The sequence below is a fragment of the Grammomys surdaster genome, unplaced genomic scaffold (assembly GCF_004785775.1).
Source record: "Grammomys surdaster isolate TR1022 unplaced genomic scaffold, NIH_TR_1.0 126546, whole genome shotgun sequence".
NCBI classification, from domain to species: Eukaryota; Metazoa; Chordata; class Mammalia; order Rodentia; family Muridae; genus Grammomys; species Grammomys surdaster.
The window spans coordinates 13,372,866-13,385,022 of record NW_021621338.1 but is presented as its reverse complement, the minus strand read 5'-3'; the positions used below and the strand labels follow the sequence as shown (position 1 = coordinate 13,385,022).

General features: G+C 40.4%; 1 pseudogene across 1 annotated transcript; it reads left to right on the top strand.

The window, feature by feature from the left end:
- Positions 1 to 10,549: 10,549 nt before the first annotated feature.
- On the top strand, positions 10,550 to 11,829 carry LOC114615010 (annotated as a pseudogene). Its single transcript, XR_003710416.1, has one exon. The product of XR_003710416.1 is annotated as a nucleophosmin pseudogene (transcript).
- Positions 11,830 to 12,157: the final 328 nt, after the last annotated feature.

Genomic DNA, 12,157 nt, shown 5'->3' with positions numbered 1-12,157 from the left:
ACACTTGACCCATAGCCACCATCTGATTAAAGCTAAAAGGTCTTAGATGTGGGGTTTAAGAAGGACGCTGATGGGGATCATCAGGAGAATTTATTAGAAAAGCTATTGGTGTCAAAGATAGGCAGGCAGGCAGGCAAACAGATAGGCAGACAAGGACATGGCTCTGAGGAGGGATCAAGCTAGGGTGCCAGATAAAGAACACATGTCAGGGACTATCAGGGACCACATGGCAAAACACCCCCCCACACACACCACCATATACAACAGCTTTCTGAAAATTGGATGACTTCAGAGCAGGAGCTAAAGTCATGCTCTCTGATTCCAGGACAGGAGGCAAGGAAAGAGATGGGAAGCAGGGACTGTGGCCACCTATACCTCCTTTGACATAAATTCATTTTGGAGGTGAGAAATCCCAGCACCAGGAAGTCTGTTAGCTTGGGACTCACAGACAATATCTCAATAGGATGCCTGTGAAGGGTGAGAACTGATACCCAGTCTCTTTGCCTCTGTGGCAGCTCAGATTCTAACACCATGTTTTTATTAGAAGTAGTGGGAGACTATCACAGATGTAAAAATATGGAAGCGGGTGTTCCTAGGTGTAGAAAAGAGAGAGACAGCCATGAAAGTCTGCCCTGGTGGAACAGAGACTGCACACAGAACCTTAACAGTTAAAATACAAAAACTTCAAGTCATAATAACAAAAATTAGAGAAAGAAGCTAAACTAGTAAAACACTGAAATGGGTGTTGTGGCCTGAGCAGCAGGCTGGGATGGACTCTAACACTGCACTCTGACAGAAGCCACACTGAAACCCAAGCAAGCACAGCTTGAGAGCCCCTCAGCTCCAGGTCTCAGAGACCCACTGTGAAACACAGCCCTTCACAGAGAGAAGGACCTGATGGCAAACCAACTCTTGCTTTATAAATTTTGAACAGAAATCGATTTAGAATGGAGATTTAAATTCTAAATACTTTTTTCTTTCTTAATTCAGTGTTTCCTATTACCTTTTTCTCAAAACAATAATTACGACTATGTACTTTTTAATATCATCCAGCAAGCCTTACATAAAAACTTCCACACCAGATGTTAAACTCATTTCATCCTTAAAAGACTTGTCAAAACCAGGATTAATGTTATTGTTGACAAACAACAGGACATGTTGAATACTTTCTAATTTATGCACTTTTATCTCTGCATTTTTAAAATATTCTTTATATTATTTGTTTATTTTGAATGTATAGATGTTTTACCTGCAGGCATGTATCTGTGCACCATGTGTGTGCCTTGTCCCTGTGGAGGCAAAAAGAGGACTTTAGATTCCCTGGGCTGGGTTTGCACACCATTATGAGCTATGACACGAGTGCTGAGAATCAAACTGGTCATTCAGAAGAGCAGCCACTGCTATAGCCATTGGGTGTCTCTCTAGCCTCGGTCTCTGTATTTTCATGTGAAATAGTAGCATATGACAATGATCATGGTTTGGAAGGCTGGCCTGATAATATACTAGGATGACAGATTTTAGAGAAATTGTGTCTTGTATTTAAGAAACAACAAACTATGAAATTTTCCTGATTAACAGAGGCTTGCTAGCTTAGTCCACTCTGAATTGAAGAAGCCAGGGGTTTAGTGCTATATCTAGGCTTACTCAAAACTACAGTAGTAATTAACTGTGTTTATTTTGTTTTTGTTTTTGTTTTTGTTTTTAGTAGAGCATTCTGATCCAGTCTATTTTCTCATTTCTATGTAAATTAAGGACATGATCTTTTCTCAAGCAACAAGTCATTGGTTCACAATCCACCCACCTATTTAACAAATTGGGGTGATCTATTTGTGGAGCATCATGTTAGGGGCCTGCGGTACCAAGAAAAATAAACAGACTAGGTCAGGAAGCAGAGTTCATGCCCTAGAAAACAAGTGGGAGCTAACAGTACACATAAAAATATTGTTACACACATATTCCTGCATATGGTAACAATATGCATAAGGAACTATGGAGGGAAAACACAGGGCACTATGCAAGCAATACAATCCTCCAAGCTGGCAAGAAAGCCAGCAAAGCCTTCCAGTGTGTCATACAACTTACCCAAAATAAAAGCTAAGGAACAATGCAATAAAGCAGTGATGATCACCCTTCAATTAATAAGCCTTAACTGTATGATTGAAAACCAAAGAGGCACATCGTCGACATAAAAGGATTAGGTCTGCTGATGTACTTGGGTCAGGTGAAGCTAGGCAATCTAGAAGGGCACGGCCAAGTGAGTCACACCAAGGTGCTTCTTCCATTTTACCTGCCAAAGTAATCGCTCGTGATGGGAGATGGGGGAGGTAGACAGCTATGTGAAGCCCCAGAGCACAAAGACCCAGCTAAGCAGCATTGGGAGCTTTATGTATAGAAGAAAACCTACCTCCCCATCCACTGCCTTTCTGTGTTTCCTGTTCTCTCTTTTCCAAAAGAACAACCCTTTGTAAAGAGTCTCCAGTCTCTTGATGGCTTCTATTTGCAGCAAATATGTTAGGGTTGCATGGCAGAAGGAAGGGAACCTTGGTGGGTTGGAGCCAAGAAACAACACAAAGTCAGGTCGTCCAATAGGCCTCGGGTGAAAGGTTTAACTGGAGGAAAAGGAGGCATACAGAAACCACCTCTGAATGAGGAGCAAGGGGAAAGAGTGTGGGCTGTGAAGGCAGCGGCCTTTAAAAAAAAGATAAAGCACGTGCACACGGGGATAATACGCAACTTGTGGCAACGGTGGAAGTGTGTCACATTTTGGCGGCTGGTAATAGCATAGCCACTGTTGTTTGGTTACTGAAGGTGGGCTTAGGGGTGGGATTTTTCAACAAAATATTGTTGTATAAATAACTCAAAATTGAGGAAATACTGAATGTATGAAATGGCGTTGGTGGAAATGCGGTGGGTCGGGGCCAGACACTTGAAGTGATTCTCCTGTGGTCATCACACTGTGCACTTTCCTTAGTGCGGAGGTCCCACCCACTTAAAAAACAGAAGGTTAGAGTAAGAAATGCTAATTGAAAAGCTGCTGCAAGAAGTTCCATACTCATTTACTGCTCTGCCTTCCTAAGACTAGAGAAATATCTTCTTGTAAAAGTCTCAGAAAAAGACGGTATGCACAGTAGAGATGGTGAATACTTCCAAATGGCCCATCTTTTCACGAAGGAGCATCTTCTAAAGATTCAGCAAAACACACCACAGACAGGGCTAGACAGTGCTGCTTGGTAAAACACGTGTGAAATAGTTCCTGTGAAAGTGCTTTGTAAGTTAAAAGTGAATCATACAAAGATTCACTCAGTTGTCAGAAACACACTTTACCCTACAGTCAGCCAAACACTGAGAGGTGAAAATATGCAACTATAAAAAGCTTCTTTTTTTTTTTTTTTTTTTGCATTAGCTGCCAAATGTTGAACCTGACCTACAGTGGCACTGTGCCCAGATACCATTCACCTCTGAGGATGCACAGAATTTATAGTTTATAAACATTTAAAAATATTTTAACAATTTCTTCCAAGTACAATTCTCAACATTGTCCTGAAGAATATCACTTACATAGCCATTCAGAACAATTGCTGTTTGGGCCAAATAAAGGCCTAGGTGGCATCTATGTCAATATTCACATTTTAAAATTACTGTTGCAAGCTTTACCTTTTGATTTCATAGTTATAAAAAAATTAAACTTCTCATCACACTTTCATTTGAGTAGAAAGGATGAAGATATAATTGTGTATATTAACTAATTTAAATTAATTTAACATTGATCAAGTCAGTAATCATAAAATATTAATTTTTATGTGAAAAATTGATTGCTAAATTGGATCCAGATTTTTTTAAGTTGTAAATAAAGCAGAAAATCAAAGCTGCAGTCGATTTTAAATGAATAAAAATAAATAAATTCATGTAAAAGGATTTCAAGGAACTAGGTAAAATGACACACACTTGTAATCTTGAGGTGAGCCTAGGCTACATAGTGACATCCTGCTGAAGAGGGAGGAGGGGGAAGAGAAGGAGGAAATGGTATGAAGGAAGGGAACTTCCAAGGTTTGCCAACTTGTAAAAGTGATGGAAACTCTCTAGCAAATTGATATGAAGGTCATGTTACAAAGCACAAAACAGAAAATAGGATGGTTTTAATATTGTTCATTATCAAAAACTTCTTGATACCTGACTTTTAAAAAGTATAGAACAAATTAAGAGCAGTGGCTGTGGAGAGGAGATTGTGTATCCCTCCATGCTCCAGATAACTGCCACTTTCAAGTTCTTCCCTCTTCCAACACAGGTGAGAAGTCACTGAGTGTGCTGTCTAGATGGGCTCTGTGGTAGTATGAATAGGAATAGCCCTATAGGCTCATATATTTGAATGCTTAGTCATCAAGGAGCATCACTATTAGAGAAGAATTAGGAGGTGTGGCCTTGTTAGAAGAAGTATGTCACTAGGGGTTTCAGAAGCCTAGGTCAAGACCAGTGGCTCTCTCTGTTCATGCTACCTGTGGACCCAGATATAGAACTCTCAGCTACCTCTCTAGCAATGTGTCTGCCTGTGTGCTACCATGCTCTCTGCCATGAATTTAAATTCTAAAACTGTAATCCAGCCTAATTTAAATACTTTTCCTTTCCTATGAGTTGCCATGGTCATGGTTTCTCTTCATGACAAGAAAACACTGACTATGACAGAAGTTGGTACCAGGAGTAGGGTATTCCTGTGAGAGACCTGACCATGCTCTTGGTTTGCAAAATGTAGACTTGGGACTTTGGATTAGGAAAGCAGTTAATGCTTTAAATGGGACTTAATGAGCCACACTAATACAAATGTAGAACACAGTGGTGCTGAGACCAGCCTAAATTATGATGGCCCAACCCAACAAGTTTCAGAAGGGAAGAATATTATTAATAAGTGGCATAGAGACTGTTCCTGTAATATTTTGGAAAAAATGGCTATTTTCTGTAATTGCCCCCCAAAAAATCTGCTTGAGGCTAAATTGAATAGTTTGGGGCTATGGCATTGGCAGGGGAGACTTTAAGACAGCCTAGGATTGACTGAGTCACATGGTTGTGAGTAGTCACTCTTATGCAGAGTCAAAATGAAAAGGAGCAAGTTGAGCAACCAAAAAAAAAAAAAATGTAGTTTTAGGAGATAGGGATCATTACGAAGTATAGTGGAGCTAAGTCCAGTGCTCAAGGAGATAAAAGATATAAAGAAAAGCCTGATGTGAAATGGAGTAAAGGGAGTGACCTCAGAGCAAGACCCCACCCAGCTAAGCTTCTGACTTAGGAAAAAGATTTAAAGAGAAACTTAAGCAGTGAGGAAAAACATGAACACCAGAAAGCTTGTGCAGATGCAGTTGAAGAAGGGGCCAAGTTCCATTCCCAACAAGCAAAAGAACTTGGAAGTTTGGGCCATGTGATTCTGGCTTTAGAATCAAGATCCAAGAAAGAGGCTGTGTAATATTCTTCGTTGGCTAAGGAAAGTTGTTGAAACAAGGCATGTTTCAAGGGTGTCTCTGTATACAGGCCCAGAGAAACCATTGTCTAAAGCTATGAAATGAAGCCTGAATTTCACTGAAGACCCCAAGATGTTAGTGATTCCAGAGTCCTGGGAAACCTACCAAGGAAAACTGACAACAGAGTATGGAAACAAGCCAAAGGAGAGAAGTGTGTTACAGTAAACAAAACAGAAAGGAGTTGGAGGCCTGAAGAACACTTGGATATTAGACAGAGATGCAAAGTTTGGAGTTTGCCCAGCAGGTTTTCGGTCTTGCTTTGATCCAGTATTTTCTCCCTATGCTGCCTTTTGGAATGGTAATGTATGTTCTATGTCAATGCATGTTGGAAGTATATGACCCGCTTTTTTACTTTTATTTTACAGATGGTTACATTAAGAGATTGCCATGAGTTTCAGAAGAGACTTGGAACTTTAGAGTTTTAAACACTTTTGAGACTGTGATAGACTATGAGGACTTTGAAATTGGGCTGAATACAATTTTGCATCATGGTATGACTACAAGTCCATGGGGATCAGGAAGTGGAATGTAATGGTTTGAATAAGAATGGTTCCCATAGGCTCATATATTTGAATGCTTGATCATCAGAAACAGTGTGTTAGCCTTGTTAGAAAAAGTGTTTTGCTCGAGATACGTTTTAAAGTTTCAGAAGCCCAAGAAAGGCCCAGTGGTTTTCTCTTTATTTCTGCTCCCTGTGAATCCATATGTAGAATTACCTCTCAGCTATTACTCTAGCACCACATCTGCCTCTGTGATGCTATGCTATTGACTATGATGATAAGGACTTTTCTCTAAAACTATAATCCAACACTAATTAAATGTTTTTCTTTATAAGAGACACAGTGGTCATGGTGTCTCTTTCCAGCACTTGAACACTGAGTAAGCCAAGCTCCATCTGTCTGTCCTTGCACTCAATTGGCAGAGCCCAGGATTAACTAAACATAACCCTGAAAGAGTCTGGGCTTTCCCATGCAGCTGTGGCCAGAGACTTTAAGCTGCTTTTCTTAATTGGTATTTATGAGCACTGTCCTAATAAAGCCTTTGGTTGGATTACAAAATGTATATTCTTTTCCCAGGCCTTTGACTTTTCCTATTCCATTCAATTAGTATTTGATGGCTTCTTGCTCATCAAACTACCAATATGTCTTCTATCAGCCTTATTTTCAGGACATTATATTTCACTGTAAAAATGTAAGTGAGCAGGAAATACTATCTCCGTGTTTCACATCACCAGATAGCACATTCTCCATTTACCCTCCACCCTCCATCCCTGCCTGCCTGTTCTGCACTCTGGGAAGTTTGCTTTGGCGTGTGTACCAGCTGGGCACTCTCCACATGTTGGTTGATTTGGTTCCGCTGCTAGGATAATGACAGAAAGCAACTGACATCCAGTATTACTTCTCTAGGTTTTGGCCTGCAGGACAGGGATTGCTCTATTTTCTCTGCATAAGCTCTTTCTCACAGTGATAGCTGAAGGTAGAGCTCACACTGATTCCAATAACAGCCCTTCCACTTGTCTGATCTGCCCTACAGTGGCAATGACTTCCTATCGGTCCTATGAGGCACTTCTCTAACTCTCATTAGTGCCCCTAACTTGTCCCTTTCTTTGTAAATAATTATTAACAGCTCCTGGGTGACCCTGGTTGAGTATGTGATCAGTTCCCTTGGAGAGTTCTCCTGACCCCTTCCAATGGGCCCCTATTAGCCAATAAAGCACCCAGCTATTTTCTGAAGTTCATCTCAGCACTCTTCTGTAGCCCTCTCACTCACTGAAGGGTTCCCTCCAGATCCCTCATTATTTTCTCTCATATTCCACTTCTGTCCACCATATCACATCTACAAGTATGTAAGCATGCTGAGCCTCTTTGACCCCCCCCACCCCCGCAGCTGCCTTGTTTATCTGCCCTACTGTCTCTAGTTGCATCTGAACTTCCATGGCTCCACCAACCTTGAGTTGCCAGGGGCTCTCCATGGGTAGTCTGATGGTGAGCTCTGGCTCAACAACCTTGACCCATTAGCCACATTGAGCTTTGCTGTCTTCTTTTCTCCCAAGACACCCCATTTCTCTCAATTATTGCCTACCTCACTGAAATATTCTTTTCAAAATGTTTTACCAGTTGCTTCCTACTTAGTGTTGAAGTGCTCTAAAAATCCACTTACCCGAGCTTTGTCACCTATCTATAAAAGTGACTTAGCCCCACTTCATGCTCCAAAGTCCATTTTTTTTCTAGCCTACAACAAACTGGAGATGTACTTGACTGTTAGCATGTTCAGATTGACCCCTCTCAGTATTCTTCATCCACTGTGAGACTATTCTTCTTCTCCATCCTCCCAGAGTGACTAAAAACTCTGTCCTACTTGCTTGGGAATTGGAGACACCTCTTTTCTCTCTTTTGCCACATAGACCCTTACTCCATCCACCATCAAATCTTGTTGGATAGATTTGGAAGTGAAGTATATAATGTATTTTTATGAAAAAGAAATAAAGTAAGTTCCATGGATAGGAAGATAGATGATACATAGATACTAGATGGAGAGAGAGGGGGGTGTATGGATAGGTAGATAGACAGACAGACAGACAGACAGACAGACAGACATTTATACAATACGAGTGTATGTGGGCTTCTTAGGGTGTTCTAAGATAGTCAACTCACGTATCACTATTTTCAACCACATATCTTGACAAGTAAAGAACAAGATTGAAAAGAGGAGGAGTTCTTGTGAGTGAAGCTGTCATTCTTTAAGCAAATGATGATCTCAGTGGGAAGTATCCTGAAGCCTCTAGAGTAGAAGAAAATCTAGATTATTCTCAGATTTACAAGAGAAGGAAATATACTGATGTTCAGGCACAGAAAGAAGGCACAAATAGGCATTCTACGGACAGACTAAAAATAGTTCTTAGGCGAAAAGTAATGAACTGCATCAACTCAATATGCAAGACAGGTAATTCTCATGCATAATAAAAATGGAGCTGCTTCCTAGGTCCAGTCATGCCCAACACATATTTTCCATTATCATCATTATTATTTTGCATTTTGAAGCTGAGTAATGTAGTGTAGAGAACTAATTATTCATCTTCCTCTTCAAATATTTTTGGAAAGGAGAATGGCTGTTTTAAAATACTAAATACTAAACTAAATGCTACAGAAGAAATAAAGGTTCAGGAAGACAGGTCTCACTAATTAACTCTGTGTTCATTAAAGATGAACAGCTCATGAAGTCAATATTATTGTGCTTTGGTTTTAAATGTGTAATTAGTATGACTGAGAATGGATTGCTAAAGTAAAATAATTTGTTAATGAAATGGTTGGTTTGTGACCTACTTGTGAAAGTACAGTTTTAACTTTCTCTACTGATAGACCCAATTCTCTACTCACGTGTCTGAGCAACACCCACGGCACACTTACTATATGCCAGACTCCTCTGAGGTATGGCTAATTCCATCTCAATGCTTTGGCTAGCACAAAAATAGACACTATTTAGGTCATACAGGAATATGGAAAACTGAGGCATAGTGAGGCTAAGAAGTCTACACAACTAAAAATAATTCAACACCAGGCTACCTTTAGAGACCATATAAAGGTAAAGAAGTTTGCAAAGGAATGTAACATTTTGAAAATTAACCTTGGTTTCATTTAATGCTTATCTGAAAATAAGTAATATACATCAGTTGATAGCACTTCACAGCCTTGTGAGCATGTTGAAGTAGGTGTGTTGACCTGAAATAACTAGAGTTAACTACATGTGTGATCCCCAAGCATCTTCTAAAATGGCTTCACTCAGAAACAGATACTGAGACAAAATCATGAGTTCAGGTGATCTTTTGAGGAAATGAACCCATAAAGCACTGGAAGGAAAATAGATACTCCAAGCAGGAAAGAGAAAGAAGTCTGTGTCTAAGCTTTATGTGATATTTGCCTTACAACACTGGCAAGTGATGGACATTGTTGATGAAATGTCTTTCCTTCCCTCCTTCCCCTCCTCTGCTCATTGTGGTAGCACCCATGATAAGGCTGGCCATCACTCAGAAGATGGTAAAGTAACCCAAGTAAAGCCAACCAAGCTACAATACCAATCTTTCAGGCAAGGTGTTTCTACTGGCACAACAGTGGCATGACTGTTTATGGAGATAATCAAATGCTCTCTGGATTTGAGTTGAGGGCTGCTCCACAGCAGGGAACTGTGTGCCTGGTACTGTGAACATGGTCAAGACCCATGACTATGGAAGTCTAGGCCCTTGGGGCAAACATGTTGATGCTATTTTTTCTAAATGGTCATGTTGTCAAACTACATTATAAATATTTACATTTGTATTCACAGATTTATGCTTCATCAAACCTTGATCAAGGAAGTTTTATTGCAATGTTAGTGGCTAATGCAGAGACAAAGTACCTTTCAGTAAGTCACTGTGGATGCTTAGCTGTAGATGGGACATGGGAGTGACTCCGTTAGAAGGTGTGACCTTGTTGGAAAAGGTGTGGCCTGATTGAAGTAGGTGCGTCACTGTGGGTATGGGCTTTAAGACCTTCATCTCAGCTGCCTGAGAGCCAGTCTTCTGCTAGCAGCCTTCAGATGAAGATGTAGAACTCTCAGCTCCTCCTGCACCATGCCTGCCTGGATGTTGCCATGTTCCTGCCTTGATAATAATGGGCTGAACCTCTGAACCTGTAAGCCAGCCCCAATTAAATGTTGTCTTAATAAGAGTTCTCTTGGTCATGGTGTCTGTTCATGGGCATTAAAACCCTAACTGAGACCACACAATCTCACAGGTCCCAATAAAGACTAAAAGAACATCCCAGCAAAGAGGACTCTGCTAAAATTTGTTTTCTAAGTGACTCAGATCCTACCTTATCACCTTCCTTCTTCTTCCCTCTTTATAGGCATCCACCCAGTCATTTGAAGCAGTTGGAAAATAAGGGATTCACTTAAGTAGGTGGTGCCAGATAAGGAATGAAGATCGATAGGGACTGAAGCCTACAAAATTCAGCAGGAAGGTTTGTAAGCAAATATACTCTTTCCTGTCAGAAACCCCTTAATTCTTTCCTTGGCGTGATTCCGTCCTACGTGTCTGTTCTGTGGAACAGCAGGCAGTTCTTTTCCGTCCGGCTTCTCCCACACCGGAGTGCGCGCCTCCACCTCATGGAAGACTCGATGGACATGGACATGAGCCCTCTCAGGCCTCAGAACTACCTTTTCGGTTGTGAACTAAAGGCTGACAAAGACTATCACTTTAAAGTGGATAATGATGAAAATGAACACCAGTTATCATTGAGAACGGTCAGTCTAGGGGCAGGAGCAAAAGATGAATTACACATCGTAGAGGCAGAAGCAATGAACTATGAAGGCAGTCCAATTAAAGTAACACTGGCAACTTTGAAAATGTCTGTACAACCAACAGTTTCGCTTGGGGGCTTCGAAATTACGCCACCTGTGGTCTTAAGGTTGAAGTGTGGTTTGGGGCCTGTGCACATTAGTGGACAGCACCTAGTAGCTGTAGAGGAAGATGCAGAGTCAGAAGATGAAGATGAGGAGGATGTAAAACTCTTGGGCATGTCTGGAAAGCGCTCTGCTCCTGGAGGTGGTAACAAGGTTCCACAGAAAAAAGTAAAACTTGATGAAGATGAGGAGGACGATGATGAAGATGATGAGGACGATGAAGATGATGATGATGATGATTTTGATGAAGAAGAAACTGAGGAAAAGGTTCCAGTGAAGAAATCTGTACGAGATACCCCTGCCAAAAATGCACAAAAATCAAACCAAAATGGAAAAGACTTAAAACCATCAACACCAAGATCAAAGGGTCAAGAGTCCTTCAAAAAACAGGAAAAAACTCCTAAAACACCAAAAGGACCTAGTTCTGTAGAAGACATTAAGGCAAAAATGCAAGCAAGTATAGAAAAAGGTGGTTCTCTTCCCAAAGTGGAAGCCAAGTTCATTAATTATGTGAAGAATTGTTTCCGGATGACTGACCAGGAGGCTATTCAAGATCTCTGGCAGTGGAGGAAGTCTCTTTAAGAAAATGGTTTAAACAGTTTGAAATATTCCGTCTTACTTCATTTCTGTAATAGTTGATATCTGGCTGTCCTTTTTATAATGCAAAGTGAGAACTTTCCCTACTGTGTTTGATAAATGTTGTCCAGGTTCAATTGCCAAGAATGTGTTGTCTAAAATGCCTGTTTAGTTTTCAAGGATGGAACTCCACCCTTTACTTGGTTTTAAGTATGTATGGAATGTTATGATAGAACATAGTAATAGTGGTGGTCAGATGTGGAAATGGTAGGGAGACAAATATACATGTGAAATAAACTCAGTATTTTAATAAAGTAAAAAAAAAAAAAAGAAACCCCTTAATTATTGTTTTCTAAGTCATTGTGGTTTCAGGTCCTAAAGAGGCAGTAAAAAGTGGCATTGGTGTGACACCAAGACTTACTAATTCAAGTCTTATGGATTCTGCAACCCTCCAACAGTAAGTACCAAAGACATAGAAGGAGGTGCGTGAACAGGATGGAAAGATGTCTGAAAGTGTTTCAGTATGTTTCCATGTGTTTCAATATGTTTCAGTATTTGAAAGGAAGTGTCTTTATGAACCCAACACTGTGTCAGATGAATATATGCCAATAAAAAAAAAGAGGTGAAAACATTTATTA